The 25,971-nt window shown below is 37.1% G+C and overlaps 1 protein-coding gene across 3 annotated transcripts in view; it reads right to left on the bottom strand.

Moving 5' to 3' along the window:
* Window positions 1-25,971, bottom strand: part of CTNND2 (catenin (cadherin-associated protein), delta 2) — a 935,009-nt gene that overhangs the window by 606,676 nt on the left and 302,362 nt on the right. Inside the window, exon 1 of one of the 3 annotated variants that reach the window (XM_011951769.1) lies at window positions 11,794-12,066. The exons of the other annotated variants lie outside the window; for them this stretch is intronic. The gene's annotated coding sequence lies outside the window, so the exon portion shown is untranslated. Of the gene's footprint in view, window positions 1-11,793; window positions 12,067-25,971 lie in introns of those variants that run through there. 3 annotated transcript variants of the gene reach the window in all.

Genomic DNA, 25,971 nt, shown 5'->3' with positions numbered 1-25,971 from the left:
TCACTAACAACGACCACAGGTTTGTATTGAGCCTTTCACACTTTACCTGGCAGCTAATCACAAGTTCCAATTATTTTTGACTTATCATTATGTTTTATTTCAAAGCAAGAATGACACTGTCTTCTTCATTGAAATATCTAGTATCCTATCACATATTAGGTATCAAATCAACATGTATGGAATAAAGTAAAACAGCAGTGGGGCAACAGATGCTTATGTGGAAACCATTCTGCAAGGTGCTGAATGACGCAGTCAGGGAAGATATGAGCATAAAATTAATTCAGGTGTGGATCCTGCTGACAGTTCTAAGTCTAGTAAAATAGTTGAAATCGATGCATCATTAAATAGAATGCAAAGTAAAGCTAAATTGTAATGAGATACAAATGAATTTCAAAGATGACTTTCCTTTAGAAATGATGGAAGGGTGTGAGGAGAAGGAGGGCAACGTCACATGCAGGAACTAGTATTTGAGATGGACAATGGGAGGTTATTATTTGACCACGTGAAAGAGATGTCACTCCAGACTCAGCAGCAGGAATTTCAGCACAGATGTTGACAAATACTGAATGTGTGTGGATGTGTTTCAGAGAGCAATTAGATTCCATCTGATGGGAGATTAGGCGCAAATTTACTATCAGGCAAATTACATTGGAAGTTTGACATAAGTAAAAGGTTGATACTCAACAATGATCCTGATTTTCCTCATTTACTGAATTTGATGCCCCATCTCATCTATTTCCATATTCCAAATAAGAAACCCTTTGAAATTTTATGGAACTCATGTGTTTCACTGACAAGGAAATAGTTAATAAAATTTAACTATGTTTTTGACATTTGAAGGTCAATAATGTAAACATGCGCTGTAAGGATGCGCCGTAAGGATGTTAGTTTGCTGGTCCCTGTCAACTGCAGAGCTTTTTCATAATTAGGCGAACACAATAAAGTCCACTTGGGCTGCAGACACCAGTAGATATGGGCTCTTAGAGTCAAAAAAAAAAAAAAAAAAAAAAAACAGTCTCAGTTTTTTCTGCTTCATTTATGTCGCTGACATTTTTTTCCTAACCATTTCATGTGTTATTTTTCATAGCTCCTGTTCCTCATTGCCTCTAGAGTGGATTTTAATTGTTGCTGTCACATCGACTGTTGATTGAGGGGACGGAGGTTACCATAGGGCTGACATCAGGTAAGAGGGAGTTATTATTAAAATTGTACCCTAACGTAATAGCATAATAGTTTTATTATCTGCATAATAACAGTCATATTGTTACTCTAATTATTTTTTCTTCACAATGACCCAATAACTGATTTAGGATATAAAGTATAATCCATTTGTGTAAAAAGTAGTGAACTGGGCCAGGCACAGCGGCTCACGCCTATAATCCTAGCAGTTTGGGAGGCTGAGGAGGGCAGATTACGAGGTCAGGAGTTCGAGACCAGCCTGGCCAGCATGGTGAAACCCCGTCTCTACTAAAAATACCAAAATTAGCCAGGTATGGTGGCAGGCCCCTGTAGTACCAGCTACTCTGGAGGCTGAGGGAGGAGAATCACTTGAACCCGGGAGGCGGAAGTTGCAGTGAGCTGAGATCATGCCACTGCACTCCAGCCTGGGTGACAGAGTGAGACTCCATCATAAAAAATAAATAAATAATAAAAAGAGCAGTGAACTGGCAATCACACAGGTAAAGTGAACTGGCAGTCAGAGAGGTTAAGTGAATAATTCAGGATCACTCAGTCAGTGGGATAGCAGAGGCAATACAGAGATAGCTGGCCCACTGCTCTTTCCTATTCTTGATAAGGTATGCAATATATGCATGCATGTCAACACTTTTGTTTCATTTGAGAAATATATTTTCCTGCTGCTTAGGAAGTAATATATTCAAAACATGAACATTCTCATATTAACTTGTTTAAATCCATTTGGGACAACAGGATTGATTTTACTGTTCATTTCTTACAATACTGTGCATTCAATTAAATACTCTCTTTACTAAAGCAGTTTGATGATTTGAACATTTCAGTGTGATCTGTTCTCAGATCAACTTCAAAAGACTGAATTTAAACCTGTCTTCAAGCTGTGAAGGTTTTAGTTCCTTTCCTTTTTTTTTTTTTTCCTTTTTAAAATTCCTCTGCTGGAAAAGAATTAAGTACAGCCTAGCAAAGGATAGATCCATATTTGCATCCTGCTAATCAAACAAGAACTTGTAAGATTGTAGCAGTCATAAATGTACTACCGTTGAAATCGTTTATATAAGTTGGAGCAAAATGAACTGTGACCAACAGATTCCTTCCACAGCCATCACCCATCTACATTGCTCCAATGTGCGGAAGTCTTAATGGATGTGCATTATCAAGTTTGCAGGCTTATTTTCAGTCATAAAGAAGAGCGTACCAGATGCTCTCGGTACACTGAATTTGTCACACCGTAGACAAGCTAATATCATTATGTGAGACCACAGGGGAAAAAATAAAAGATTCACATTTAATCCATATTAACTACCAGGAGACCCATCAAGGCAGTTGGGCTGGCTCATGATACAGCAGCTTCTAGCAAATTAGCAGCCCATAACAACTTAGTTATAATGAGCTGCAAGATCTTACACCATAAGCTCAACTCCATTAAACCAAATTCAAGTACATGAATTCATGTACAAAGTATAACCTTAACATCTGTCTGTGCTTAGCCAACATTTTGTTTATGCCTTTTTAGGAACAACCAAATTATCTTTGTGTCCCCTGAAACTGGGGACTATAATTTCCATCAACTGCAGTTTTACCTGATAGGGCCAGGCTGATCACCACTGGCCTCCCTGGCTGTGGCGTCCAGCAGCAAGCTATGCATCATCCTGGCAGCTGTTCCCTACATATTGGGCCAATTTTTTTCCCAAACAATTTTCCCTTGCTATTCAAGTGGGTAAAGCAACAGTCTACTCAGAAATTAGACAGTCAACAAAGCATGCATATCTAATAAATACTGTAGACCCTTGGATTTAGTTAAACCCAATGAGTTAAATCCTATCCTACTCTACTCAGCATGGAGAAGATGTTTTAATAAACTTAGGCCATTTTTTTCTCCCAAAAAGCAATGTCCTCCTTCCTTTCCCATAGTGGATTGACTACTCTTTAGGGACTCAGGATATAATATCACCATTATAATTGTTATTTCTGTTTTACAGATGGGGAAACAGAGAGATAGACTACCCATGGTTAACCAGTTGCTAAGTGAGGAAACAGATATTCAGTATATAATTTAAGGTATTTTCCATAGAGTTTTATGTAAGGAATGAATACATATTTATGGGAATAATCTAACTTTCTTATTATTTTTCTGTCTTAAACAACAAGGGTACATTATTCACTTCGGCAGTGTCTTCAAAATTTGCACCTTACCTGCAGAAACCTTAGCATGCAGAAAAATGGGTAATGCATACATTATTATGTCTTTTCTAGAATTTTACATATCAAAACCTGATCTAGTTCTTTAATCAATCTAGGTACAACGTCTTAAAGTCTCATAGAATTTTATATGTGGATGGGATCTAGAAAGTCATTTTATTCATCATCCTTCTCCTTCAAGAGCCAGCCTTTCCAGCAGTTTCTCAGTGAAAGTCGACAAGAAAAGCAGTTCAAACCCCAGTGCATACCATTCCATGGAAGGATAGCTCTGGTAATCAAATTCATAGTATGGTTTCTCATAAAAATAAAATGATTCTACCTTCTGTTCTAGTTCTGTCTTCTAATTTACCAAAGCGTGAGACTGACTTTTTCACTGACACAGTAGACTTTGAAAAACCACATCTTCTCTTCTGTAATTCAAACAGGGGTAGTTTAGAGGTTATGTCATTGTTTTCAGAAGCCCCCTCCTCCTCCTCCTCTGCCCACACCTTTGCATTGCCCTCTTGTTTTCGATTTCCTCTTCCACAACTCAAAACACCCAACAGTTTACACATGATTTCACATATGGTCTAAAAGTATCTCTTTTCTTGTAACTTTGAAATCAAACTTCCAATAATATAATTTAAGGTTACAGTAGCTTTCTTCCGATTATGAAACAGCTGCTTTAGAGGAAACCTGAATTCAACTAGGTAATCAGTTTTTTTCTGAATCCCTGTCAAACCAGACTTACCTACACTACAGACTCTTCAGATGATAACACTGAACCTGCAGACAAGGTGGGGCGTGGATCCCAAATTTTTATTCTTTTATCTCATATTTTTCAGCACTTTATGTTCTTCTTGAAACAGAATTCTGTATCAAACATATGCTTATTTTCTTAGCCCTGTGTAACCTGAAAATTCTATAGCTTGCTATGAAGACATTAGTCCATCTTTGATTATAGTTTTGAATATAAAGTACAGAGCTCAATGATTTGCCACAGACTCTTTTTCAGGTTGATAGTGATCCATTAAACAGCATATCCAAAGGGATATATAAACATATGTCTACCGTTTGTCATCAGCATACACAGATCAGCAAACACACTTTGGATTGTTTTCCAGCCCCCGGATGGATTGCACTGTGATGTCAACATTATCTTATTGGCTCCCTATCTGCAGAATCACGGGTGGTGATGGACTCATTTGCAAACCAACAGCAATCATTCAAAATTATACAACTGTCATCTTTGGTTGATCCCCAACTCCAGTAATAATCAAGACAGGGGGTCTTACAAGGATAAACGTCTAAGCTTCATAAATTACCTATTTCTCATATCTCAGGTTTCAAATTTGATCGTTAACTTCCTTACAATATGCTCAGCGATGCAGCTTAGCTAGTAGGGCAGCAGTTGCCTCTGAAGTGGGGTATGGGAAGGGAAGGTTTGAACTTCTGTTTAAATGTACTGTTCTCAGTTTTAGTTTTTATTATATTTTTCTAACATAAATGTCACTACAGTAGTATATGTATCACGTATAAATAAATGAGCATAGAATAGATGTTCTTACTCAGAAGACTTTTACTGAGCAAGGAGTGAGATTAACAAAGGATGGAAACCAGTGGATGAGACACTCACACAGAATAGGCCAGGGACTCAAGTGAGAGTCCATTTCTGCTAATCTGGTCTGCATTGCAGCTAGACTCTACCCTAACCTGGCACTGGGAAGCCCCTGTATGAGACAATAAATTCCTACTCATTTGGAAGGGATCATAGAATTGAAGCTTTTAATTTTGCAGTTATGGAAATTGAAGTGGAGAGGGATTAAGTGACTAAAATGAGCAGCTTTAAAGCCCTTTTGGGACATACTAGGGAAAAGAAAATGAAATGAAATAAAGTTCACATCAGAGTGGGACCTGATTCTATTCTATTGTTCTTTCTCAAAATATATGGCCCCAGTTAGGAAATAAACAAACCAAAAACTAAACAATGAAAGAAAAGAAAAAGAAGGAAATGGAGAATGAGAGTCACTGAACTACACCTTTTCGCACCTCACAAATGCTGACAGATGTTCTGGTGAGAGCATTAAGCACACTGAAGTAACGGCAGTGCATTCCTCATGCAGGATATTCATCTTGTAACTTTAAATTCCTTCAGCATTCAGCCTTCAAAAATTGTGACTATCCACCTTTTCTAAGATAAATAATATCAACACATCTTCAAAAAACAAATGTTTACATATAGAAATATTCAGTCCTAATCTTGCTCCGGTAAAATATTCTACAGATGGAAGAAGAAGACATCACACACTTCATAGGCAGCATCACATGGAGCCTGGACCACAGTGATAAGAAGGTTGCTACTGTTATTCTGAGAAAGTTATATTCAAAACACATGCATCTTTTCTTAGAATCACACAATTGGAATGCATTGGTACCAGCACAGAAAACAGCCTCTGACCACCAATCTCATATTGTTTCCTTTACACTACAACAAAGGGGCCTATTTCATACCTGGTTAAATACACTAAGAATTTTGTATCTAATGAAAACGTTTTCTCAAAGTTTCTCAAGACATGAATGCTATTTTTAAGCAAGGCTGATGAAGTTTTTCTGGCTTCCTTCTAAAAATGAATGTAAACAGTAAGCTCTTACATAAAATTGACAGGGATAGACTCACTTGCCCTCCTTAGGATGGGTGTAGCCTCTATTGCAACCATAATGCAACTGAGTGAGGAAGCTGCATTTATAACAGTTGTCCTGGGAATTCGGACACCAGTAGTTCCCATGGTATCCACCATCATTCTGAGCTCCATGCTGCTCAGTGGGTCAAAAAGGTTTTCGTAAGGGAAAAGTGCCTGGACCACCTGAATGGAGGTAAATCACAAAACAGAACAGAAGGGGCGTATGCAGGGAGAGGGGTCTATGAACAGGCAGAAATCTAGGAGGGTTTTCTAAAATCTAAGTGAGATGCTTAAATTGAGCAATACCCATGGATAGAAGAAGGCTGAAGGAGGGAGGGTCAGCTTCAGTTAAGTACACGTGGGTGCACAATCCTGTGCTCATTTAATTCTGTGATCTCAGAAATACCATGTAATGGAATAATTACTTAGTGTAAATTTTCACATCAGTCATACTGGGATAATATCTAACACGTAGGGGCATTGTGAAGATTTAATGAGATATTAGAGGTAAATAATCAAGAGCACACTGGATGTGCAAAATAATTTTACTGATTTTTGTTTCAGAATAATAACAAAATTAATGGAGAGGTCAGGTTTATAAATTTTTAAATGAAGAAATGTAAATTTCCTATTTAATTCTACATACCCAGAGATAAAATAAGTTCCTAAATGGAATATGCAAGACATCTGGTCAATATGCATGCACTCTATTTGCCAAATACATGCCCAAACGTACCAGCGTCTACAAACAAAAGTCAGGGCCAGGGCAGCACCTCAGGGTTACATCTGATTCTACAGACACAGCCTCACAAGTAACTGAAAGTCTCCCTTTTTAATTCTTTTTCATCTCCGCCTCTGTTTTTACGGTTTCCAATTTTTGGAAGAAGTACTCCACGACAATGTGGGTGCCGTTAATCCCCCACCTCGGCAAGTAAATTTAATCACATTTAACATTTCAACACTGAATATAGTATCTCTTGAAGAGACTATTAATGCTGATGAAAATTACCAGAAATTGGTTCAGAAGAGCATGGGGACTTGAAATGAACTGAAGCAGATAAAATTCATGAAGAAGGAACGTGTGACTAATGCGAAAGCTATGCAATAAATAACCATCTTCAGAGTTGCTCTCCTTGTAGGAACACGTATGCAAATGTTACTCTATACATGCAAAACAGTAGTGGAGGCGGAAAGGGTGCAGAAAGGCTCTAATAATCGTTTTGCCTTGTACTAAAACAACTAGACAGTTGACCAACACTTGAAATTACGTTTTTGTTCTCTCTCTCTCTTTCTTTCTCTCTCTCTCTCTATATATATATATATTTGGGGGGGGGAGGGCAGCTAGTGCTGTTTAAAGTCACAGACTAACTCAGTATTTTTTATTCCTAGAAGAAGGAACTCCCATAACGTTGAAAAATACTTACACACTGGAGAAGGTCACAATGTAATTAGCCACAATGCAGTATTTATTAAATTCCTAGAGCTTACAGAGTTAATTTTTTAAATCATATGTGCTGAGTTTAATTAAACATGTCAAAGGTAGGATGAACTTCATGGGATAGAAGCAGGTAATTTGATTCAAAAATGACAAAAACACTCCCACTTTTGCTCTGTTTTCCAGTAAGCTAGTATCAGATATGGCCAAATAATATCACCATGCACATGATTAGTACTGATTGGTAATTCTTAGGACCCTAAAGATATATTTTGTTTTCTGAATAAAACTTGATCAGAGCTGCTGACTATGATTCCATAAAAAAAATCCAGGCCACTGAATCATTTTTCTCATGCTAATAGAGGATAGAAACATAACGAAATACATGATTTAGTATTTTAGAAATTATATATACTTCTTTATGTGTTCTTTGTTGAAAACATACTTTGGAGAAAATGCAGACAAATCACAAAACCTTAGGGAGAGCTGAGGTATTACAATAATGGCCATGCTTTTCACACTGGAAGGAAGGAGCAGGCAGAGCCCACAGAAGCTGAAGGCATTTGTGACATTTCCACAGCTGGAGGGTGGTAACAGGAGACAAGATTTAAGGCTATTTCACTTAGCGTCTGTCTGATATAATATACTATGCCACAGAAGGGAAATTCTCAGATCTTATTCTGCTCCGATGCAGAATAAGAAGGGTGTTGGAACATAAGCAATTGTGAATCTGCTGCCTGTAACTGACCACTTCTCTCCTACTTAAGAGAGAATAAGTGGTTGCAAGTGATAACTTTCAATACTCATTACTGCATCCATTTTACTTTTTTAATCAGGGGAAAAAGAACACTATATATTTGATGTTAGAAAAAAATGTATGTGTATACACACACACTATCTATATACACACACACGTATAAATAATATATCTATATCAGATTCTCATTTGTTTGTTCAATACCAGGCACAGTCTAAGTGCTAGAAATGCATCAATGAAAAAAGTCAGACAAAAACCCCTGCCCTCATGAAGTTTACATTCTAATGGAGAAAACAGACAGTGAACCAAATAAACAGATTGCACAGAGCTACCTGTGGTAAAGGCAATTAAAAAAAAGTAATTCAGGAAAATAAGATGATGGGGAGACAATTTAAGTAGAATAATTGAGAATGACATCATTGACAAGGTGACATTACAGAAAAGACGGGAAAGAATGAGGAGGTGAGGCGTATGTATGTCTGGGCTGGGGGGGGGGGGCATGTTCTAGGAGAGGTGAGGAGTTCCCTGCGCAGGAGCAAAAAGTGAGAGGAGGAAACAATCTTGGGAGGCGTGGGAGGGCTGGGTGGCAGGCGGCAGAGCACAGAGGCCCTTGTTGGCTACTGTAGGGACTTCCACTCTGCATAGAGTAGTAACATGATAGGATTTACATTTTCATAGGATTCCTTTGCCTGGTATTCAAAAATAATCTTTATATTCATTTATTAAAGGTTATTTTGTGTGTCACTTAATATTTATTCATCTCAGATACATGGGGAGGACCTAATACATTTAAATGCATCATATAAGTTCATGCTCTCCTTGGCCATGGCACCAGTACAGCGGTTACTTTACTACATTCCAGGTACTAGTTCTCACACCTGCATCCCACCAGACTTTTTAGTTCTTGATCCCTAGGGAACGTCTCTTCCAATTTTATATGTGGGTAATTCAATATTTAGAACAGAGGAAGGACTCAAAAAAAATCTGTTGAATGCAAGATGTTTTGAATGCAATATATGAGACTTCTAAAACAGCCACAAAACACAACTCTAAATCAGAATTCACATGTTAATAAGGTACTTGTGGAAACACAAACATACATCTTTGTTCCCACGCCATTCCAACTGGAACTTTTGGTCAGACTTATTAGCTAGGATTCTCCAATTTGGCCATTATCATCATATAAGAGTTGAACCAGATCTGGAATTGTCTGGACAAATAAATCCACATACATTTAACAATGAAAATTCTTTTTTTCTTTATTGTGTGGATAAAATTTATGAGTAAAATGGGCAAATATATATTTTTAAACAATTGAAACTATTGTTTGTTAATTATGCAGATACAATTCATAAGTAAAACACTCCAGAAGAGATTTTGTAACATGGCATTAGAAAATTCTCACAATTTTTTTTATTACACATTTGACTCTCTGCTTTTGTTTAAAATGTCATCTAAAGAGTCTGCTTAGTACGTTTTCAGATATATCCACATAAAATAATTTTAAGTGTTCAAATTTAAAATACTTACATTCTGAAATATAAGGGAATGAATGGGCAAGCAGAATCATAACATCCAATGAGTTAACTTAATTGTGTTTTTAAACTATTTGGATCACACGCAAGTACTGTTTGAAGTTGAAGACTTGGTGTCATGTAAATCTATTAGATTGATTTACAGAAAGTGTGAACACCCAAACACTGTATTCCTAAGGTGAGACTTCATAGTCATTTACATTCAGCAATATTATTAAATGACAGTCAATATGGAAAACATTTCCAAAGGTCAAAGTTTTCTTAAATCACTTTCTAAATCCATACCATTGAGATTGACTTTCATGCCTTAAAAATAAAAAGATTTCTTAGCTTTAAGACGATAAACATAAACTTTTATTTAATAATTAGTTGAAATGAAATATTTAGTAAGAGATGCTCTCAGAGTAATATATGCCTTCCTTCATCAATTTCTTTAAATATATGCATGGCGGCCGGGCGCGGTGGCTCAAGCCTGTAATCCCAGCACTTTGGGAGGCCGAGACGGGCGGATCACGAGGTCAGGAGATCGAGACCATCCTGGCTAACACAGTGAAACCCCGTCTCTACTAAAAAAAATACAAAAAAACTAGCCGGGCGAGGTGGCGGGTGCCTGTAGTCCCAGCTACTCAGGAGGCTGAGGCAGGAGAATGGCGGAAACCCGGGAGGCGGAGCTTGCAGTGAGCTGAGATCCGGCCACTGCGCTCCAGCCTGGGCGACAGAGCGAGACTCCGTCTCAAAAAAAAAAAAAAAAAAAAAAATGCATGGCTAGGCAATTAATATATTCAAACATGAAAATATGTTTCTGATAAAATTAAATCATTTTTAAGTTAACATGGTCATTCTTCACAATTAGTTTTTAACAGTCATTCAAATTTCAAATAATATTAATCAAACATAAGTTTTATCTGATGTTTGTCAAAATTAAGGTGAAAATCATTTTCTCTCACTATTATTATCCATTTGAAAAAACTTTAAGTTTAAAGGTAAATACTTAAAGACTTTTTAATAAAGAATTTATAAATACTAAAGAATCTCTCAGGCATTCCATTTTACTGCACTCACAATTCTACAAGGCACAGCTATGTTAAATATATAACAATCTAAAATATAATTCTACAGATTGTCATTTTATTCAATCACTGGTTTCAAAACATCCATTTGTTTCTTTAATCTGTTGGGTATCTCAAATATATATTTTTTAGCTACGGTGGTGGCACAGGTGAAATCTATGAAGTCATTGTAAATTTTGGGCAACAATTTTCTCAATGAGTTATTTGAATAAAAGCAATCTGGAAACACTTGGTAAAGGTTTTCTATAATTAAGGGGTGTGTGCATCTTATTTACACCTGCACCATTTAGAGTGATCAAAACATGTAATTATTGTATTCTAGTTCTAGTATAAACTTATCACTGAGAAGCAAATAATCTCTGCCAAAAAGAGAAAGCTATGCAACAAGTTAGTTGCCCAGTATATTGAATTTTTGGCTACTTTACATGGTGACGCTAGTTGCGTGATTTTTTTTCTTTTACTCTCCATTAATAATTTCTTTCTGGATGCGGTTATTCCTTTAATTGTGCATCAAAGGGAAAAAAAAGACCTACAATTTCCAAATTAACTCTTACTTAATTCTCACAGAATTGTAAGTGATTATTTACACGGATAATCATAACTTTCATAAAATCGAAAGTATATATCTATGACACATGAAGTCTCACTAAAAACAGTAATTAAATGGTTATAATGGTTAGTTAACAGGGAAATGGCCCAGGAATTCTTACACCCACTTTCTGTTTAATTTGGTTATTTGGCTTTACAGTTTCAATGTTCAGATGCTGAATCAATTGATAACTGTGAAGTCAGAAATAAATTCTTACCATATTTTCTTCACATAACTTTAACCTGCATTTTTAAAACTTTAGTTAAAATGATCACAAAAACAACATTCATAATGAAAGCACTGAAAAACCAAATACGGTTAGTTTTCACTTTTTGTCTTTTACCTTTGCTGTACCTTTTGAAATAAATGGTCCTTAAATACTTGAAAACTGTAGTCTAGGCAAACAAGACGACTAGTCCCAAAGACGAAGGGCTACTCTTCCCTCCTTCCCCGGGCTGTGGAGCAGGCGGTTCCTGGCATCTTACCCACCGCCTCCTCCCTCCCTGCACCATGGCTAAAAGGAACCACAGAGCAGCTCAAACACCGAGAAGAGAGTGAAGAACAGCCTCGAAAAAGTCAGGAGGCTGAATTATCCTATGGTAATTTCTGCTTTCACTGGCAAACAGTTTAAGAGAAAGCAAAGCAAGACATATCAGAGATACCACAAGCCCAGTGGTTGCTGTCTTAAAAGAGAAAAGAATAGAGTCCAGCCAGGCACAAAGGTCTCCATGGCAACAGTGAATTTAGACCCCTATTGGCATTAGTTATGCAACATTTCATTACAAAAGGACCCTCCCACTAGTCTGCCTGGCAAATTCTAGTTTTCTAATCTTCCTTTGCCTTGAATGTATCTGGATTCTTAGCTATCTGTATGTTCACATTAAAACACATACACACACACACACACAGACAACAACAACAAAAAAACAGATCATGAAATGATTATCAAACTCAAAGCAGACTTTATTTCCTTGATTAATTCAAAAGCAAGAGGCAGATTCAAGATTGTTTAGAGTTCATATTCAAAGCCAGTCCACTTTTGGTTTCAAAGATGAACAGTTGTTCAAAAAATAAGTTTATTCAAATTATTTGGTTTTTTGAAACAGATTACAATTCAAAGAGAGTATAAAATGGCAAAATCTAACCAACCCAAAAGGCTCACAGGAAAGAGAACTTGCTAGATACAGACTTTGCAGCTAAATTTTATATAATGATATCCATCCCCACCCACTCCCAGCTATTATAGTACCTCAAACAACTCCTTTGACTCTTTTACCTGATTCTATTATAGCCACAGCTTGCAAAAACATAAATTCAGCAAAGTATTTTAAGCACTTTTTATTGACCTGTGTACCAAATGGATCCCAGGTCCACATTTTATAATTAGATGACCTGGGACAAGTTATTTAACACAGAGGAAATGCCCCAGTGGAATTAGGTTGCTGTGAGTACTAACAAGATGATATCTGCAGAAGTACTTTCTTCAGTTCTAAAACAATATACAAATGTAAATGGTTAGGATAATATTTGATGGCATTGAAAGGAAACACTAGTCTACGTTTGACAAGGGCTGTATTTAGTATTAGTTCAGATAAGAATTAAACAAGGTGACTTCTTAAAAATAAGATTTTGTATTTTTCTTTTTTTTTTTTTTTTTGAGAAGGAGTCGCTCTGTCACCCAGGCTGGAGTGTAGTGGTGCGATCTCTGCTCACTGCAAGCTCCGCCTCCCGGGTTTACGCCATTCTCCTGCCTCAGCCTCCCAAGTAGCTGGGACCACAGGTGCCTGCCACCACGCCCAGCTAATTTTTTTTTTTTATTTTTAGTAGAGATGGGGTTTCACTCTGTTAGCCAGGATGGTCTCCATCTCCTGAGCTCGTTATCTGCCCACCTAGGCCTCCCAAAGTGCTGGGATTACAGGCGTGAGCCACCACGCCCGGCCTTGTAAATTTTTTTTAAAAAACATACAAGATTATTAAAAATTCAGAGTACATACTTTGATAAAGTACAGGGTAGTCCTTATTCCATATACTCCCAGCATCAAATCCATTCTCCTTTTTGTAAGGTCCTCTGAGCTGGCTGCACCATGGTCAAGCCATCATGACATCCCCCTGCCCTTGTGATAATGTACTTCGTGATATTCCCCCGCCCTTGTGAATGTACTTTGTAACACCCTCCCCACCCTTGTGACAATACACGCTCCCGGCCCACGTGAATGTACTTTGTAGGATACATCCTTCCCGCCCTTGAGAAAGTACTTTGCAACATCCACTCCCTGCCCTCAAAACAATGGCTCCTAACTCCGCCACCTATCCCAAACCTATAAACTAAAGATAATCCCACCACCCTTTGCTGACACCTTTCTCGGACTCAGCCCACTTGCACCCAAGTGAATAAACAGCCTTGTTGCTCACATTAAGCCTGCTCAGGTGGTCTCTTATAGGGACGCACTTAACACTTTTTACACGATTGCTTGTCTAGACCTAGAGTCTTTATTCACCTTTACTTAGGTATTGACACTATGTTGGCTTTAAGGCAATTTTGCAAGAAAGTTCACGGGTGCCTGTCTTTCCTGTTAATGCATGTTTAAGAGGATTTTCCATTACCTGTAAGGCAGGCAAATGTCCCCATTTACAATGGGGTTACAAAGGGTTACAATGTCCCCATGTAACCCTCAGAGGCATTTTTCACCTAGAATGGAACGTTCGTGGTACCTCCATTAGCACAACTCACCATCATTCTCTGTGAAGGTATCGCTGGAATTGTGCCCTACTTAGAAGGTTATACAACTTTGGGATCACACTTTTCCTCACTCACAGTTCTGAAGAAATCATTCAGTTACCTCTGACACTGAAAACTGCAGAATAGAATTAAAAAGCCAGACTGATATATCGCTCTTGTAAGAAAATTACTTTCCCAGGTGAGAACTATTGTAAAAATAACAACCCATACATTAGCTCCTGGTTATCTCTCTTCCACATCTATTGCCTTTTTTTTCTCTCTTCTGCTTTATTTCCTCACACCAGTTCTGTTTATTTCTGTACTGTCTGCTTGATGCTTCTAACATGGTTTCATTTCAGCAATAGTTTTCTTTTTCTTTTTTCCTTTATTTTTGAATAATCTTTGCCTGCTCATTTGTTACTCCTTTCAGGCCTCCTCTGTCGTATAATGATTTCTTTTTTTTCATTTTTGTTCATAATTTTAAACTTCTTTAAGCTATAAAAAATGGTTAACTTTCTCTTACATCTCCTGGGGGTAATTTTATTTTTCGGCAGATATACTTTCTCTGTCTTTTGTATATTATTTTTGTGTCCTTTATTCTCTTTTTGATTCCTTCTTACTTTTTTTGGACAATGTCAACCCACTATCTTACTTTAAACGTTCCAGTTTATTACTTATTTTTGAATTACAGCAACCTTATCTTGGCCTGACTTTTGCTTGATAACAGATTGGGGAGGGGAGCAATTCTAAGTACGAATTGCTCCCCTTATTTCACAAGGAAAAAGTGAAAGCAGCTGGTAGCTGAAAATGTAGTTCTTATGCTACCCACCCCCCAAACCCTGACATTATTTTCTACTGTTGAAGCTTGTTCTTCATAGAGCTCCCTGTCTCTCCTGTGTCCCCTCATGTCTTCAGAACTCAGTGTTTCCATTGAGGATTACGGCTCAGGAACCTATAAGGAAGGAATGCTTCCTTCCTGCCTTCCTGTCTTGCGCCTTCCTGCCTTCCTGCCTTCCTTCCTGCCTTCCTGCCTTCCTGTCTTGCGCTTTCCCGCCTTCCTGCCTTCCTTCCCGCCTTCCTGCCTGCCTGCCTTCCTGCCTTCCTTCCTTTCTTTCTGCCTGCCTTCCTTCTGCCTTCCTTCCTTCCTTCCTTCCTCTTTTTTCTAAAATGAAATATCCATACTGTATGGTATCTGGGAAGAGATGTCTAAATTCACATACCTCTTTCATATAAGTGTATGGCTGACTTATTTCTTAGTATTATTGTAAATGGAATTTTATTCTCAATCCTCTTGTATTTTTGGTTCATTTTAGTGTTTCCAGGAAAGAAGTAGAGGGAAATCAACATTGTGAGATAATCATAATAATGGTTTAAGGGAAATCCCAAAGATGCAAAAATGTTTACTCTTGACAAAGTTCAACAGTATTCTTAAGTAAAAAAATAAAATAAAATATTTGCAGACCAGAAATAGTGGAGGAAAGCCCTTAATTTGATCAAAACAACAACCAAATATCTACCTAAAAATTATAATCAAAACCTCAGCATGCTTTTCTGGGGAGTAAGGGGTCTGAGTTAATGGACAGTGGATTCTAAAATTTATATAGAAATGCACAGAGCTAAGAAGACCAAGCAGTCTTAAAGGAAAAGAACAAATCTGGAAGACAGCCTACCAGATAACATGGCGGACCAGAAAACTGCAGTCATAAAGATTGCATGGTATCTATGTAAGGAGAGACCAACAGAACAGTGGAGCAGAAGAGAAACCAGACGCCAAGCCACACATACACCTGATTTACAAGAAACATGACACTGCAGTGCAGAGGGAAAGACAGTGCCTTCAGCTGTTGAAAAAAAAATGCAACTTGACCCCAGTTGCAAAAAATAAAAAAAATCAATTCCATCTGGAGTGAAGGGCTAGATATGAAAGATTACATGAAAATGCTTACATGCAGCACATGCATGACCTTGGAGTAGCCATGGCTTTCTTAAGCAGACGCAAAATGAGCTAACTGTAACAGAATATTAAAAAGTTATAAATTGGGCCATATTAAAATTGAGAAATTCTGTTTATCAAAGACACCATCAGGAAAGTGAAAGTATACTAATGGGATAAGATGTTTTCATTCTCTCTCTGTATATGCGTAAGTCTGAAATGCAGTGTAATATGACATTAATGGACAACCCAATAGGAAAAGGGTAAAATACTTAACAAGCACTGTACAAAAGAAAACAACCACATGACCCATATGGCCAATAAATAAATGCAAAGACGATTGATATAGTTTGGCTCTGCCCCACCCATATCTCATCTTGAATTGTAGCTCCCGTAATTCCCATGTGTCATGGGCGGGACCTAGTGGGATGTAACTGAATCGTGGGTTTGGGTTTTCTCGTGCTGTTCTCATGATAGTGAATAAGTCTTATTTGATCTACTGGTTTTATAAAGGGCAGTTCCCCTGCATATGCTCTCTGGCCTTCTGCCATGTAGGACATGTCTTTGTTCTTCCTTCAGTTTCCATCATGATTGTAAGGCCTCCCCACCCATGTGGAACTGTGAGTCCATTACAGCTTTTATTCTTTTTTAAATTACCCAGTCTCCAGTATTTCTTCATAACAGTATGAAAATGGACTAATACGACAATCAACTTCACTACTCACCAGGAACAAAATTTTAACCACTATAGGATGCCACTAAGTACTCATTAGAATGATAAAAATTTAGAGAGCTAGATAATGCCCAAATTGGCAAGTACTGGGTGTTACTGGAACTTTCATAGAACTGTAAGTGGGAATATAAAATGTTAAAATAAATATGATGGTTGTGAATTTCTTCTAAAATTCTTGATAAACATACTCTATTTGTCAGCAATTCTACTCGATAATGCCACAAACTAAAACATGTGCACCTAAGTACACCAGAAGACATCTCCTATAATGCTCATGTCAGTCTCAACTGAACACTACGGAAATGCCCAGTCACTAGAATGAATATAGTATAATATATGTACACAGTGAAATACTATTCAGCAAAGTAAACCATGTAAAACCGCACACACTATTAGGACTGAGTCTCACACACATAACAGTGAGCAAGCTGCCCTTGCTGGAATATATTAGGTTGGTGCAAAAGTAATTGCAGTTTTTACCATTAGAGGAAAAACCAACATTTTTCTGTATGTATATTCTACTTTTAAAAGGGTTCTAAATTATTTTAAATCCTAGATTTTTGAAAGCTATAACAGGCACGCATATATAAAAACGGAAATATTATTTACCTACTAATTGTTCTTGATTTAAAAAAATCAATTTCAAAGGTTGCTAGCAATATTGTTGCCAATTTTCTTCTTAAAGAAAATGAAGGATTTTTACATTTTACAAAATAAAAGTAGAACTAAAGTGTAAAGGAATCACTATTTGCTGTGGTATCATTAACGTTAAAATAATTGACTATGTTGTGGCTCTTTGGACAAATAATCACAAAAAACAAACAAACACACAGAAACAAAATTTACATGCTCATGATGTTCATGTCCTGGCAATTTCTATCTACTCATATGGACAGAGGGGTGGAAGAATAAGTAGCATTAACACAGAAAAGCTTTAACATGAAATGGGTGACTTGGTAGTGATTTACAAATAAGTTAATATTAACAGTTAAAATGTTTATGCTAACAAAACTTGATATTTAGGAGAGACTTTAAAAGACATGACTCCTGAAATTTTGGCTTCTTATTTTCTGATAATCAGCATTTCAGTGTAAAATTCTGTAATTCTACTTATTATCCTTCCAGACGCTAAGGTATAAAATTACACACAATTGACAGCCAAATTACTGAGTCTGCCTTCCAAGGGACATGGGGAAGCTCCAACACAAAGATTCTTTTGCAATTAAATCCTTGCAAGGAGTAATATTTTTAGGGCCAGCTCATCTTTTATTTGTAATCCAACAGTTACCACTGCTGAAATGGATTGCGGGAGGTGGTTTTAAAAAATGGGGAAAAGGGACGAGGAAGGAAGTCAAACAAACAATGCTGGACTTTTGCCTAGGGCCCTTGTAGTGACAAGTACTCAGATACAACTGAAACCCCAATGCTGCCTGCTGCTGCCCTAAACTCTTGAAATCAAGTGTCAGACAGACTCAAAAAAAAACTTTTGGTAATAACAGACTAGATGTACATGTCATCACACACGCTAGCTAATATCCCTGAATCCAGCATAAATTCGAAGTCTGTACTAGCAGTGTAGGGTATATTAAATCTATTAATAATATATATTCTGGTTATTATTTGCTTTAGCAGGGTATAAACCTCTTATTTGAGACCTCACATGCCTTCCTTCAATCGGTGCCTCAAACTAAAGCTCATGCAATGACAGATGAGGAAGATAAAATGATTTCAGAAGCAGCTCTCTACCCTGGCATGAAATTAATTTCACTGTATTCAAAATAGGGTTTCTCAAATGGAATGTATAGTTGACCATCTCGGTAATAGTTCAACTTTAAACTCACTGGCATACCTGATGTTGTAAATTATCAATCATGAAATTCACACGATTTTATATTTTGGGGATTAAAAAGCTTAAAGACAGCAATCTCCATCAAGTTATCAAATACCCAACGACAATGATTGCCAGGAAATTAACTTAGAACACACTTTTAAAAATGCATCAATTAATCAGAGGTAAAGAAACACATCTGCTATATGGAATCAGCACCACTGCCTCCTAAAATGCCATGATGCACCAGTTCTACTATAAATATATATTCTTTCCAAATAATATCAATAATAAATGCAGGATCTCACTTTTAAAGCAATCTCTTTCTCTGAGACACATTCACACATGCACACATGCATGCTCACCTTTGCAGAATGCAAAATTTTAAATTACAAATTGAGAGTTTCTTTATGGCAGAACCGGGAGCATTTTTTGTTTATTACCAGATGGAAAGCATCTATCATATTTTATCCTTTTCTAGATCTCAGGCATACATTTAAGGCACTGTCTTCTAAGAAATAACTCGACTTGTTTGACTACTAAGAATACTGCATCCTAATCACCCAGCATTAAGAGTGACATTTGTTTCAATTTTTTGCATATTTAGCTCATGTCTTTACTTGATATCCTTTAACATTTATGTAAAGTGGTGATCATGAATAATACTCTGTCAAGACAGAGTGGGCCCTGTTTCTTTGACTGGGCTTAGGTATTATGTCATTGCCCTTGGCTGAGGCATCTAAGGAATACCAATAAGAAAAGGCACATGACTAAGCATTTTAAGTTCTTCTCACAATGGGTTTGGCTAAGGCACTAGCCAAAGAGACTACTTTAAAAATATTTCTTTGCAAAGAGAAATAAAACAAATGAGTAATTTCTTGAAGACATATCACATTTCAATACATCAAAGCATAACTATATACATGTTTTTGTATAACCATTCTCTGTAGGATATATTTGCCTTGGGTATTATAAAAATCCCTTACATTTAGGCTGGAACATTTTGTCCTTTAAAGAGTTAACTTCCTACAGCCTTGGGAAGTTCAGATGTGTAGAGAATAGCGGTTCAAGGTGGTGCCTTGGAGGTGAGGGTTACAGGTGGACAAACAGGTTGAACATGATGGCATTCCCCTGTTTCTAGGACTCTGGTGTTCTCTTTGTGCTTTTTGTTTGCTTATCAGCATTTTTTTAACTGATAGCAGTATTTAAACAGTTAGCAATCAATCTTTCATGAATTCTAGTATATTTGTTCCATTTTTTCTTGACTGCCTGAGAACAAGCTCTCATTTGTTCTTTGTACTATGGTGAGGTTTGGTGTGTGTGGAGCAGGACAGGCAGCGAGAACCCAAACAAGTCCAACGGAATCTCTGACGATAAAAGGATGCTGCTCACAGATATGGCAGCACTGTATATTAAACCAATGTGAATCACAACAGGCTCCGGGACTTATCATTTGTAGAAACAGCACGTTGTTCTTCTAGAATTTTGAAGACTTTTCTATAAGACTTGTTGAATACACCTCTACTTCTGAACAGTGCCTATATATTGGTATCTTAAAAATGGAGCCCTTCCGTGTCTGTTACAGCTTAAGTTGGTTCTAGAACTGAGATTACATTATTTCAAATCAATGTTTAGATGTCCATAGGCTTTGCTTACAGCTTTGTAAAGCTCTTAAATACTGAGTTTGCTCCCTTTATTACCCAGTCCATCTGGAATGAGAGGATTCCTTGGTATTTCAAAGCTGCTGACATATATGATGGACTGGATGAAAAATTCAAGGCTCATTTAGCTCTACAGATTTATGTTATGTTCTCTATTTCTTGCTCTAAGCTCACAATTTGGCCTTAGCCAATAATGTGCTTTTCTTAATTCACAAATAAGCATTCTAAATTAGGGAATCTTCTTTTTATTGAAACAGGGTGTCAGTCACCCAGGCTTGTGTGCAGTGGTGTGATCACTGCTGACTGCAACCTTAACCTCTCAGACTCGGGTGATGCTCCCACTGCAGCCTCCCAAGCAGATGGGACTACAGGTGTGCTCCACCATGCCCAGATAATTTTTGTATATTTGTAGAAAAGGATTTTGCCATGTTGCCCAAGCTGATCTCAAGCACCTAGGCTCAAGTGATTTGTTTGCCTTGGCCTCCCAAAGTGCTGAGACTATGGGCATGAGCCACGAAGCCTGGCTGGGAATATTCTTTAAAAAGATAATAATAACAATGAAGATAAGTAGAGCTAGTATTTTATTGAGCAGGCAACTCACCACGGGATAACGAGGAGAACTCATTTCCCATATCACTGAAATTACCCTTTTCCATATTCTCACATGATAAAAATAGCTGTATTTTTGCTATTGTTGTATCCAAAAAACCGTTTAGCCTTAAAGTAAAATGTTATCATTGTTTCTGTGTGCATCCAATGAGGCAAGTTATTGTGATCTCATTTTATAAATGAGGAAACAGATTCAGAGAAGTTAAATAATTTGTCCAAAATCATGTTTGTGTTCTTAACCACTAGAGAGACCTATCTATAGTCATTTACCAAGTTTTAAGTTTGTCTTCTAGGAGCCATGGCTAACAACCACCACATCATGTTCTTATTGGGTTTATATGATAATGATAAATCAGATTCTCCATCTATACCACAGCCAAGGGAGATACATGCTGATGAGAAATTCCAGCTCCCTAAGAATCAGGTAAGTTCCTAGGGGTGTCAGGACTCCAGGGGGGTCTCCTCCCAGTAATCCCACTAAGCAGTTCTTTACCACCATGGTTTTGTCAACTATTCCACAGGTAATCAAGGTTGATACTGTATACACATTTTAAAATCCTTTATCTGATTATATTTAAATAGTATAGTGTTGCGCCTCCTTAAATAAGAGGAAACACATATCACCTTTCTTTTCATTAAGCCTCCTATGGGAGGGCTTATAAGTTGAGGGAAGGGAGGAAGTGTCTCTTTCTTGTAGTCTTAATATAGGAATTGAAGATGAAGAGCTGGGAAAATATATCTTCTCCATGAAAACTGATGAAAAATATAAGACTTAACCAAAAGATTTCACAAACAAGTGTAAGTGTAAAACCTTAATATTTATTATAGTGAATATTCATTAACAGGGGGGTCAAAAAACATGAAAAGGGAGTAAGCATCTTGTATTAGTGCGTTCTCATGCTGCTATCAAGAACTACCTGAGAATGGTTAATCCATTGGAAAAAAAAAAAAAGATGTTTAATTGACTCACAGATCCGCATGGCTGGAGAGCCTCAGGAAACTTACAATTATGTCAGAAGGGGAAGGGGAAGCAAGGCACATCTTACATGGCAGCAGGAGAAAGAGAGCGAACAAGCAGGGAACTGCCACACACCTTTAAACCATCAGATCTCATCAGATGTCATGAGAACTCTATCACAAGACAGCACCAGGGAGATGGTACTAAGCCATCTGAAACCACCCCCATGATACGGTCACCTCCCACTAAGCCCTACCTTCAACACTTGGGGATCACAATCCCACACGAGATATGAGTGGGGACACAGATCCAAATCATAACACATCTACAGCAACATCAAAAATACATGGGGCAATCTACTTAAGGAGTTCATGATAACACAGCAATATTTCCTGGAAAACTAAAAAAAAAAAATATAATAAGTGTTATAGGAGAAAAGTTAACTGCCCTAGTAAACTTCATCTTGAACGGGTATTTTATTTCTAACAGATGTTTTTGGAAGCTTCTGTCTTCCAGAACTTCTCTGTAGTTATAAATATATTTACACGTTTATTTAATGACCACATTTGGAGTTTTGAAAAAGTAACTCCTTTTGTGTATGAAACTTTGAAGTTGCCCACAATAGTTCTTGCCATATATAGCATTTCTTCTCAAATGTGACATCCATGACTAGCAGAGGATTTGGGTTTTTTTGTTTTTTTGCTTTTCCTAGTTCTTACAATCCCAAATAAGTACAACTTGTACTTATTCATGAGGTCCATGTAGATCAAAGGTTAGATTTATACCTGTGAGTACAATTCAGTGAAAAGTCAGAAAACTGAAAAAGTGATTATGAAAATGAAGTTTAGACTTTCCCTTGGGGTTGTCAGGCCAGGACGCTTGATATTCTGGTGATGAGACATGGAACACTGATTTGGCTATCTAATTTCTTGAGAGTCTTTTTGCATGCCCAGGAATCATAAAAGTGGAGGTTTCTTCTGCTCTTCTGATGGCATTCTATGGCCATAGAGTTAATACTTGGGTTACACTCGGAATTCCAAAAGAAGTGGCTCCAAAATGCATCAAGGTACCTACTTTTATCAAGTCCCAAATATTGAGACCACATATGATTTTTATCCAATTATAAAGCAAAACTATAAATATGGATCTGGACCAGGCGCGGTGGTTCACACCTGTAATCCCAGCACTTTGGGAGGCCAAGGCAGGCAGATCACAAGGTCAGGAGATCGAGATCATCCTGGCTAACACGGTGAAACCCCGTTTCTACTAAAAAAAAAAAAATACAAAATATTAGCCAGGCATGGAGGCAGGTAGGTGCCTGTAGTCCCAGCTACCAGGGAGACTGAGGCAGGAGAATGGGGTGAACCTGGGAGGCAGAGCTTGCAGTGAGCCCAGATCGCACCACTGCATTCCAGCCTGGGTGACAGAGTAAGACTCTATCTCAAAAAAAAAAAAGGATCTGAATTTAAATTATCTATGATTAAAATATGTGACTTAAATTTCCATTCCTCCATCTACCATCTAGAGTTTCTCAGCTGACACTCAATGTCCAAGGCAATCACTGAAGTATTTACCTACTTACAGAATTATATACCTATGCTAATACAGCAAATGTGTGGACACATTGTTGTGTGAAATATGGGAAAAGCATTTGCTGACACCTAAATTCTAAGCAATATGTGAAGTACACTAAAACTAAAACAAACAAACAAAAAAAAACCAACAACAAAAAACTATGTATTACACATATCAAATATTTTCCACAGATATATTAAGTATATTGTGTATTGTAGGCAAATAATTGTGCCACTATGTGTGCAAATCTTTTATATGAAGACTAGGCCAGGCATGGCTGCTCACACCTGTAATCCCAGCACTTTGGGAGCCTGAGGCAGGTGGATCACTTGAAGTCAGGAGTTCAAGACCAGCTTGACCAACATAGTGAAACTCCATCTCTACTAAAAATGGAAAACTTAGACAGTCGCGGTGGTGCACACCTGCAATTCCAGCTAGTCGGGAGGCTGAGGCAAGAGAATTGCTTGAACCTGGGAGGCAGATATTCCAGTGAGCCGAGATCACACCAATGCACTCTAGCCTGGGCAACAGAGCAAGGCTCTGTCTCAAAAAGAAAAAAAAAAATGAAGACTAGCCCAGGAAATTGTATTTCAAAATTATTGGGCAGAATACTTCCTGACAATGATGTTAGTAAATTAGCTTGGTAGTAATAATAAATAGCACAGAAATCGGAAGGTAATGAGAGCATTGGTGGTAAAAATGTGGTGCGAAGAAGGTACCAGCAGACACTGTGAAGTCATCCATGAGTGCTTGCCTCCTGGTGACAAGGGAAGCTCACAGGTAGAGAGCTAAATTAAATGAATCCAAAGAATTCTAAATCTGACAAATACTCTAATTTGACTTGCATAAAACAGCAATGACTTTTTTTATACATGATACTCTATTTCAGTAATACTATATATATAGATGCTGAAATATCTTAGGATGTCACACCTCTGAATGTATAACTAAGGACTATGTGAATAATGTGTTTGTATCCATAGATGTATAAATGAGAACATGCATACCCATATTTCACATAAACATAATGTTGAGCAGCAAAATATCTGAGAATGACAGGAAAGCTAGTATCACACTGTTTCTTTTTCCCATAGCATTATTTTCACCTTTTTTCTCTTTATGACCTAATTGGAATGATCAGATTCCATTCCTCTCCATTTTGCATAGACTCTTTCTTGCAATTCTATGGAAAGTGATGTATTGCTCTATAATAATTTTATTTTTTTGTGAAAAAAATGAAAGGAAGATGCATCACATTAAGCCATAAATAATTGGAACAGATTTAATTCCAGTTATTAAAAATAAAATTTAGATCTCTAAATTTTAATGTGGTCTATTTGAAAACTCTTAATCATTTTAAATTTATTCAAATTATTTTATTAGATGTAATTGTTAATATTTAATTGTTCACTTCTCACAACTCATTAAGATTTTAATAACATATTTTCTAAATGAGAATATATCATAATAATACATAAATGTATCTGCTGCCTTATAGTTTATAAAATGGATTTACATAAATTACCACTTTTGATCTTCTTAATAATCTTTTAAGTAGCTATTAAAATCTAAAACCAAAGAGATATTATGAATTTAATAACAGAAAGCTAATTTAGATCAAAATTCTTATTTGGGAAGTTAAACTGCCAAGCTAATTACTGAAAATACTCAGGCACACATTAAAATATGCTTCAGTGTTTTGGTACTTCTCATTAAAGAAAGCACCTAGATAGTAGTACTATGTCTCAAAACATTCACCAGAACCTGTTCAACTCAAATCTGCCCCCGCCAAACACTCTAGAAGATGTTGCCAAGTGGGGAAAAGTGCCCTCCTCCCTACTACTCTGTGTTCCCAAGGCTCAGGCAGGCATTCCTCCAACAGGATGTTAATTAAGTTCCCTTAACAATAAAGGGATGTAAAGCACTATGGGATACAATTTCTCCCCTCAAGAAAGTTAACAATATAATTTCTTTAAAACTATATTTGATTATTATAAAATACTCCATCATAATTTAATTTTTAACATTACAAGTGGCTCATAACAATGCAGTAGCATCACTTCAATATCAATATAATCATAACTAGGAAATTATAGATAGAAATCTATTAGAGTTTTACACTGTTGGTACCAAGAACTCAATGATTTTTATCATCTGGGAAGATCTGAGAATCCAAAGCAACACAAATGAATACTTCTTTTCAGGCAAGTTCCCCACAGATATGTGTCAGTATGCATAATCAACATGATGACATTAGATAGTACTATTCAAACACCCTCTTGGCAGTTGAAGCAAGAAACAAGGGCACTGCCCTTTGGCCACAGAGACCACAGCGTCTCCTCCAGTAGTCTATCCAGATGGCAGAGTGACACACTGAACCACTGGGGACACTAATGGAATAACCTTACAATATTCATGTTTGAAAAAGGCAGAAACCAAGAGACAGCTTTGCTTTCTTTTTAAATATATATACATATAAAAATATATAATATGAAAAAATTGGTTGGGAAGACCAT

The sequence above is a fragment of the Colobus angolensis genome, unplaced genomic scaffold, assembly GCF_000951035.1.
Source record: "Colobus angolensis palliatus isolate OR3802 unplaced genomic scaffold, Cang.pa_1.0 Scaffold327, whole genome shotgun sequence".
Taxonomy (NCBI): domain Eukaryota; kingdom Metazoa; phylum Chordata; class Mammalia; order Primates; family Cercopithecidae; genus Colobus; species Colobus angolensis.
Note: the sequence above shows the minus strand (reverse complement) of the source record. Positions and strands in the feature narration are given on the sequence as shown.